Raw genomic sequence first — 5,798 nt, 5'->3', positions numbered from 1 at the left:
CGCTGTCAATTTTTGTTTGTTTGTTGTTGTTTTTTGGGGGAAGTATGCTGTTGTATTTTGCACTGTCTGTATTTTGCACTGTCGTTGTACTTGCACTGTCTGCATTTTGTACTGTCTGGAGCCAGCACCTAAGCTTTTCGCTCATCATAGCACACGTGCTGTTGATGATGTGACAATAAAAGTGATTTGATTTGATCTTAAATCATAATTTATTACTGTGATGTAGAGGTTTTTTGGATTGTTTTATCATATTTTTAGTGCAAAAGTTCATTCACATTTATGTATTTTTGATGAACAGAATTAAAAAAGTAAAAAAAAAATTTATTGATTTTTTTATAATATTTGTATTATACTATTAACTATTTTTAATGCCAATTAATTGATCAATTTAAAGCGTTCCTAATTAATTAAAGTGTCAATTAATTTAAAAACAAAATCATGACGACCCCAGATGTTTAAAGGGTAGCTTTCAGGGTTTTGTGTGCGTGCGTGCGTGCGTGCGTGCGTGCGTGCGTGAGTGCGTGAGTGAGTGAGTGAGTGAGTGCGTGAGTGCGTGCGTGCGTGAGTGAGTGCATGTTCCTGAAAAGTGGCTCTTATCAGTGCTCACAGACATCCTGTGCGCGCACACACACACACACACACACTGAAAATACTCATTCATTTCCATTGATTGTAGCATTAATGGAAAATTCCACTATATTCCAAGTATAATGCGTTTGCTATTTATTTTTATGACTCTGCTAAAATCTCATAATGTTAATGCGATTTTTATTTATTTATTTTTTATAACTTTTAGACCAGGGGTGTCCACACTCGGTCCTGGAGGGCCGGTGTCCTGGATAGTTTACCCAACCCTAATCAAACACACCTGAACCAACTAATCAAGCTCTTACTAGATATACTAGAAACTTCCGGGCTGGCGTGTTGAGGCAAGCTGGAGCTTAAGTCAGCAGGACACCGGCCCTCCAGGACCGACTTTGGACACCCCTGCTTTAGACATTTCAAAAAGGTTTTTTTTTTTTTTCTTTTTAAACATTATAAAAAGCTCTATTAAAAAGTAATAACAGAAAAGTATAATTATAATATTTTACATGTGTTTAAATTTATAATAAGAATTCAGAGGAAACTCAAGAATTCTTGAAAACACTGAGGGGAAAAATAAAAGCTGGCATTTACATCTCTTATCAGCGCTCACACACATCCTACACACACACACACACACACACACACACACACACACACACACACACACACATATTAGTATTCACAACTGAAGCAATTTATTTTATTTTTGAAAATGTTGATAATTACAAATAGAGGTGTGTGTGCGTGCGCGCGCGTGTGTGTGCGTGCGTGCGTGTGTGTGTGACCAGCATTCATGAGACATCATAAAGACACTGAGGTGTGTGTGACATTAATGCACCTTGCCATATTAAAAAATAATAATGCATAAAAACATCCTGGAGGAACTATCCGTGTATGAAATGAACTAAATCTAAGTCTGTCTGCTTTTGCTAAGTTTCCATTCTTTTTATGTTCCAGAATCCAGACATGAAGACACACATATGTATTCTGAGAAGGCAGGACTTCCTGTGTGTGGTAAATATCACTTCTTGTTCCCATAATATTGTTCATCACGGACAGAAATATGAAGCAGACAGCAGCTTTACATCACAGAACTTGTAACTTTACTGAAGAACAATAAAGTTTATCTCAAGAAAATGTGAACGACTGTATGTCATCAAAAAAGTCTTATTTGTTTTATTTCGGCTAGAATAAAAGCAGTTTTTCACTTTTTAAAATCCATTTTAAGGTCAACATTATTAACCCTTTTAAGCAATTTTTTTTTTTCAATAGTCTACAGAACAAACCATCATTATACAATAACTTGCCTAATTACCCTAACCTGCCTAGTTAACCTAATTAACCTAGTTAAGCCTTTAAATGTCACTTTAAGCTGTATAGAAGTGTCCTGAAGAATATCTAGTCTAATATTATTTACTGTCATCATGGCAAAGAGAAAATAAATCAGTTATTAGAAATGAGTTATTAAAACTATTATGATTAGAAACGTGTTGAAGAAAATCTTCTCTCCGTTAAAAAGAAATTGGGGAAAAAAATAAACAGGGGGCTAATAATTCTGACTTCAACTGTAAATATATATACAGCTTTGCTTTGAGACATTATTAAATTCAATACATCTTTCCCCCTAAATTCTTGTGTTTTAATGCAAATAATGTAGTATGTGCTAAAAAAAACAGTTAAAGGTAATTATAAGGCCCACGTTTTCAATTAAAAGTGCCATGAAAATTCAGCAAATTCTGATTTGCTTTATCTGAAATTGATATTATTATTTTATTTAGTTTATTGTATTGAGCTACCTGACAAAAGTCTTGCTACCTATCCAAGTTTTAGGAACAGTAAATAATAACTTGACTTCTAGTTGATCATTTGGTATCAGAAGTGGCTTATATGAAAGGCAAAGGCCTCTAGATTACACTTATTTGACCACAATAAAATATGATCAGGCCTTGATTTTGAATGATTTCATTAGGACAGTAAGGTCTGACTCTGCTTAGACTAAAGTCTTGTCACTGAACCTTCAATAATGTCCAGTATAGAATATGTGGTCATGCTGCAGTGGAAACAGAATGAATATTGTGTCTGACTTCATCATGAGCTTGGAGGACTGCATCCATACATCTCTGCAATGACTCAAATCACTGATTAATAAAGTCATCTGGAATGGCAAAGAAAGCCTTCTTGCAGGACTCCCAGAGTTCATCAAGAGTCTTCGGATTCATCTTCAATGCCTCTTCCATCTTACCCCAGACATGCTCAATAACGTTAATATCTGGTGACTGGGCTGTCCAATCCTGGAGCACCTTGACCTTCTTTGCTTTCAGGAGCTTTGATGTGGAGGCTGAAGTATGAGAAGGAGCGCTATCCTGCTGAAGAATTTGCCCTCTCCTGTGGTTTGTAATGTAATGGGCAGCACAAATGTCTTGATACCTCAGGCTGTTGATATTGCCATCCACTCAGCAGATCTCTCGCATGGCTGATTTATCCTTCACCAAACTTGACTGATTTCAGCGTGGGTTCCAGTAGGTCTTCTGCAGTATTTGTGATGATTGAGATGCAGTTCAACAGATGATTCTTGGAAAAAAAAATCGACCTTCTGCAAGTTTTCCAAATGATCAACTTGAAGTCAAGTTATTATTTGTTGCTCTTACAACTGAGATCGATGACATTTGTCAGGTAGCGTATTTGCTAATTATTTCCATGACAGATACAGACATTTACTCTGATAAATTCTCAATAATGTTAAAGTTATTTTTTACTGTTATATATTTCAAAGAGTGACTTTATTTTATTTTGTTTTTAGATATAAGTAAATTAGTGTTGGGGAAAGGTACTTTATAACATATTGAAGTACAATCAATATTGAGTTACTCCCCAAAAAAGTTTACTTTTTAAAATAACTAATGAGTTACGTTAGTTTTGAGTTACTTTTACTGATCTGGTGTGTTTCCCAAAACCATCGTTAGCCAACTAAAGTCGCAAGTTCCGTCGTTACAAACATAGTTTGTTGATTTGCCATTTCCCAAATCCATCGTTCCACCGAACATTCGCAAACTGCGTCGCAAACTTTTGCACTTGCAACTACACCTCTGTAGTTAGAAACACAGTTCCTGGCTGTGTTCTATTCCCACTTATCCCCCCTATGCCCTATTCATTTAGAACATTCTAACATTTAAACTTGGAATGATTAAAAATAAAAAAGCATTAAGGTCACCTCTCTTAGGTGTAATTTGCTTTCAAAGTATTTATACAGTTCAGTTTTAGCGATTTTCATGTTTACAATTGTGCTCCCTTGGCAGTGCACTTTGAAAACATTGATGTCATTTTGAACACACACTCATGACGAAAGCTATAGGTGACCTATTATTTAAAAGCAGAATTAACGTTACGTCTCCAAAGCTTGTGAAAACAAGAAACAAAGCATACGTTAATGCTTTTAATTTATAGTGGGTCATTTATTAAGTATCTGTACTGTGGCTGGTATATGACATGGGCCTGTTGGTTAGAACATGAGGTTTGCATGTGTCAAATTGTAAAAGTAGAAAAAATAAATAAATAAACATTAAAGCTGCAAGCAGCGATGAATAGGACCTCGCACCCGGGCTCACCACCACCCGATGGCCTCAGGATGACAGAGAACAGCGGAGAATAATAATTAAAGCTGCTATATATATTAAAAAAACCTGAGAAAATTCCAGATTTATGCCGAACTTCCTCCTGTCAGCAGGTGGCACTATAACTGTGACTCAAAATTGGCTGGTAGATGCCTTCAGGAGAGGAATCTTTTGGAACATGCAAATTTTCAGGCAGGTCAGACATTGTTTGGCTGCGTTATAAGCCAAACTTCCTTCTGTCAGCAGGTGGCGCTATGACTGACTTAATATTAACATGTAGATGTCGTCAAGAGAGGAATCTTATTGAATATGTGAATTTTCAGGCACATCAGACATTGTGTGGCTGAGTTATAAGCCAAACTACCTTCTGTCAGCAGGTGGCGCTATGACTGACACAATATTAACATGTAGACGTCTTCAAGAGAGGAATCTTATTGAATATGTGAATTTTCAGGCAGATCAGACATTGTGTGGCTGAGTTATAAGCCAAACGTCCTTCTGTCAGCAGGTGGCGCTATGACTGACACAATATTAACATGTAGATGTCTTCAAGAGAGGAATCTTATTGAATATGTGAATTTTCAGGCAGATCAGACATTGTGTGGCTGAGTTATAAGCCAAACTACCTTCTGTCAGCAGGTGGCGCTATGACTGTGACTCATTATTAACATGTAGATGTCTACAGGAGAGGAATCTTATTGAATATGTGAATTTTCAGGCAGATCAGACATTGCGTGGTTGAGTTATAAGCCAAACTACCTTATGTCAGCAGGTGGCGATATGACTGACGCAATATTAACATGTAGATGTCTTCAAGGGAGGAATCTTATTGAATATGTGAATTTTCAGGCAGATCAGACATTGCGTGGTTGAGTTATAAGTACTTCCTGTTCCATGGCGAACCACTGAGGTTTGTCATGCCACCACGGACACACCCTTCGGCGAAAACTCTAGATCTTCACAACATATCATCGCTAGAGCTTTCAGATATCACCACCCAAACTTGGAGCTGATACAATAAAGTTTGTGGGAGGAGTTTGTTACACTGTGAAGCATGTCATTTCCTGTTGCCAGCAGGTGGCGCTATAACTATAACTTGATATTGGCATGTAAACGTGTTCAGGTCAGGACTCTTATCAAATGGACGATGCATGCCTGAGTTATAACGACTTCCTCTTTCATGGCGAATCGTCAAAGTTTAAGAGGCCGCCACGGACACGCCCATCGACGAAAACTCACTTTTTCGGCGCAGGAAGTTAAAAATATCTGACTTCCTGTTAGGTTTGAGATATCGCTTCAAGAGACTTTTTTGTAGGTATTGGCATGTTTGACGTGTGTATCAATTTTCGTACGTGTGCGTAGCTCGTAGCTTTCACACTCATACACTACGGCCAATTGAGTTCATCAATTCCCCTATAGCGCATGTGTTTGGACTGTGGGGGGAACCGAAGCACTCTGAGGAAACCCACGCCAACACGGGCAGAGCATGCAAACTCCTGTTACATATTAATAAAATATAAATATATTAAATTATTATAGTTTTTTCCTTCGTAATGAGAACTCAATGTAAATACTGAAGGTGGAATAGGCATACAAACAGCA

This window comes from Danio aesculapii, chromosome 2 (genome assembly GCF_903798145.1).
Source record: "Danio aesculapii chromosome 2, fDanAes4.1, whole genome shotgun sequence".
Lineage (NCBI taxonomy): Eukaryota > Metazoa > Chordata > Actinopteri > Cypriniformes > Danionidae > Danio > Danio aesculapii.
The sequence above is the reverse complement of the archived record's forward strand: the minus strand, read 5'-3'. Positions refer to the sequence as shown.